General features: G+C 38.5%; 1 protein-coding gene across 2 annotated transcripts in view; it reads left to right on the forward strand.

Moving 5' to 3' along the window:
- The window catches only part of nrg3b (neuregulin 3b), a 280953-nt gene that overhangs the window by 229064 nt on the left and 48133 nt on the right, over window positions 1-3756 (forward strand). The gene's annotated exons all lie outside the window — the stretch shown is intronic.

Raw genomic sequence — 3756 nt, forward strand, 5'->3', positions numbered from 1 at the left:
TATTAAAGCTAATCATAAGATCGCTTTACAAAATGTGGATCATTTTGTTTCAGTACAACCCTAACTTGAAGATATTAGAGGTAAAAAAAAAAAAGATCTGAGGAGTTTTTATTTGTAATTTTAAATCGGGTATTATGCAAAATTGACTTTTTTAGTCTTATATCATGCTGTAATGGGATTACATCATCAAAAACATACCTAGAGTGTTGCTTTGACTCATTCGTGTATGCTTCAGAAACCCTTGAATCTCCTCTGGTCGCCATGCGGAGCTGCCTAAATGCTTGCTGGTACAAAGCACCGCCTATTTCCACAAAGCTCCTCCCTGGAGCTCAGCCTGCAGCCGAGTTCTCGCACCACAGAGCACCCCTCCCCGAAGCATTGTTTGAAAATGTGCTGAACTGGCAGCGTCAGAAACGGTGGGATGTTCTTAAAGAGACAGAGGCCAATTTCAAGGCATTTAGATCGGCTATGATTCAAAGTCAAATTTATTTTTGATTTATACATCACTTATAAAAACAACTGAATTTTGGTACAAAATTGAACTACGTGCCTCAAAAATACATAATACCCTGCCTTTAAAGGAAGAGTTCAGATCATAAGAACTGAGATTGTGAACTATGAGCATCTTACCTGTTGTAGAAAGCTCTTTGAATGACCTCCGTTTGTTAAAATAAGAGTTTAATTCTCCTATCTTACAACACTTTACATTACAGACAGTTTTGAATTGTGTGGTTATTCTGTCAGAATTAATATATTCCTGATGGAAGTGCTACAGGCTGCACTTATTATTGTTGAATTTCATCCAGAAACATAAAGGAGCCCCTCCACGWTGAGAAGGAGGTCTCTGCAGTCACTAAGTGGGAGTTTCTTGGGTGTGGGCATAGTTTAGGTAAACTATTATTGGTCAGATTGCCATGTGGGGGAAGGTAAAAGATGTAATTAGTAAAATCATTGTGAACTTGTAAATATAATTTATTGACTCCAAATATGGTGTGACTAGCACCCTCCTGTCTCAAATTCTGACCAAAATGAGTCTGCATATTAAAAACTAACGATTTGAAATACACTTTTCAGTTATAATCTCCAACTGGTAATCAAATATAACATTAACAGAGGACCTCAGAGAAATAAAATAATTGTAAAGAATTATATAAATACAGGTTTAAACATCTTGACATATTTAGTCACAAGTTTGAATTCTCACTTACGTCTATACTTTTGTAAGTTTTAGTTGTAAACATGGGTTGTATCAGAGCAAGCTGTTGACAGTCCCTACTGACACTCCTATAAAAACAGACCCGCACTCCTCTTTGTCTAACAGCCTATATGCCACGGACATCCAGCCCAGCACTTGGTGCCACTCCGATCACTTCCAGTTCACGGTCAACACAGTGTTAGCGAAAGATTTTTTTCACCCGACAACGACTCGACAATCCGACAACTCCACAGTACAGAATTAGCATATCACATGTACCAACATTAACACAGGAGACGTACAGGTCCAGCCAAGTGGAAAAAAAATCACTCCAAAGTGGATTAAAGCCATAAAAACAAAGGAAAGACGTTCGTGTTTATGGTTCCAGAAATTAGCCTTTTTTGCTTTTCCGTGGCTGCTTGTTCAGTGAATTTTTCACGTAGAGCTGTGACACTTATATTGTTGGAAAAAGCAGAGTCTGGGCTTTAAATTGATGGGCTACTTGTAAGGTTTGGATCGTTTTCCCCCATGTTAGTGAACTGAAAACATAATGATTATCAGGCGGAGGTTCTGCTGCTCTCGGTACTCAGGGGGAGGGGGAGGCTCATCACTCGTGTTTTGTTTACGCTGTAACATACACTCTAACAAGGTTTTACTTTTGCATAAAACTCATGACAAAGTTGCCTAAAAACATTTCATACTCTGTATAACACAAACGTGCACGCACACACACACCTACCTGTACCGGCTGCTGTGTTAGCTTCCTGCTAGCTGTCGTGTAGAGGTGGTCTTTCCTCTCTCGTCTTGGCAGTAAAAGGTGATAAATGTACATTTCCCTTGTGTTACCTTCGTCTTCTCATTTCTGATGCTGGCTCTTGAATATCCTCAGGTTAGAAATGCCGATTACAAACGCAAGCGTGAGCTTATAGCTAAGTTTTCCCTGTATAGCTATGATCCACAGCTGTCACCTTTCCTCCTCTAGAGGAAAATGGATAAAAACTAACTAATGTACCAACTGGTTAGTGGACACAACGGCACACAATAGGATTAGGATTCTGTGTAAATAATAGTGTAATGCAAACAGACTGCARTGTAAAGGTTTTTAAAGTTTGCATATGTTGCTGTATTTTTTTAAGATTAAAGTTGTTTTAGGACAGCAGCAATCAATTATGGTTTTTAGCACCACTTGGACTAGCCGTTAGCTAGTGAGTCTGGTCATAAAAAAATGTCCTCCAAACTGAGAGCTAATATACCTGTCCACAGAACCCCACTTCAAAAGATCCTGGTTATCACTTTAAGTGTGGCTAAAAGAAAACAACTTTTCGGTTTCCTTTCCCATTTAATAATTGGAGTCTTTGTGTCCCCTGAAGGGCTTTGTGGTGTAGTTAAATACAAAGCAAACGTCAGAGCTATACAAGAAAGAGAAATTGGAGGCCCTGAATCTCTCCCGTGAGGCTGTGGCTTTAGAAATTTTCACTGTTTCAGGGAGTGACTTGACTCCTCTGCTCCAAGAGTCAGAGAGAAACTTCAGTCCTATGGCTTTCTAATTCCACCAAGCCCTCAGAGAGTTCATTAATGGGGTCACAAGTCAGTGCCACGAAGCGTGTTTGATGCTCTCACATGGACCGGGTTTTAGTCTGGGACTTGTTTTTTCATCTCCTATACGAAGCCATCAATTTGCCTATGGATCTGGCTTAGAAGTCTTTATTGAATTTTATTGGCTTTGGCACTAAAAGGGCACACATATGGATTACAATATATTTATAGCTCATGTTGATTTATTCAAATATCCATCAGGAACGCTCAAAGGGCAAAGCAGAGCATTCCAGAGAAGTCTTTACTTGTTTAGAAGATCAAAAACTTTTTCCAAATCACCATAATTCTGAGTAGCTATTGAAAACCTATAAAGCAGTTTGATTAGCGTGTGAGAATTGCAGCACTCTGGAGCCAGAATCTCCCAGACAACAGCAGGAACCCCAGAGAGACAGAGCTGTATTTTTCACAGCAGCAGCACATACTGTAATCATAGTGGTGTGATGCAGCTGGATTAGTTTGATTCAGTGATTGCCAACGTTTTCATCTTATGACCCCATAAAACAAAAGCATCTGCTATTAACAGCCCATGTTTAGTTAGAGTGTAAGCCAAATGCTYTGTTTTTCACTGACTTTTCTCTCACTGACATCTTAAATTTATCACTGGAAACCTGTTAATCTACCAATAAGCAGAGAAAAAAATGTTAGAGTCTGAAGAGATTTGACTTTTTAAAGCTGAAAATTATTAACGTATGCCAGCCTCTAACTCAGAAAACAAATGGATACACAAGGTCCAAAAATGATTTAAGTAAATTCAGAAATGCACAAACATATTGCAGTGATTTAAAGCAAGGTTAATGTTTAGAGTGACTCTTATTTTCATGATTTTTATGACAAAAATGTTGTTGGTCTGCTACATGTAGAACTCTGTGGCTGCCAAAGTACAAAAGTGGACGATTTTGGCTTTTATGTCTGTAACCAAAATATTTCAATAAATACTTGATGGAATTTAATTTTATATATATATA

The sequence above is a fragment of the Austrofundulus limnaeus genome, unplaced genomic scaffold (assembly GCF_001266775.1).
Source record: "Austrofundulus limnaeus strain Quisiro unplaced genomic scaffold, Austrofundulus_limnaeus-1.0 Scaffold43, whole genome shotgun sequence".
NCBI classification, from domain to species: Eukaryota; Metazoa; Chordata; class Actinopteri; order Cyprinodontiformes; family Rivulidae; genus Austrofundulus; species Austrofundulus limnaeus.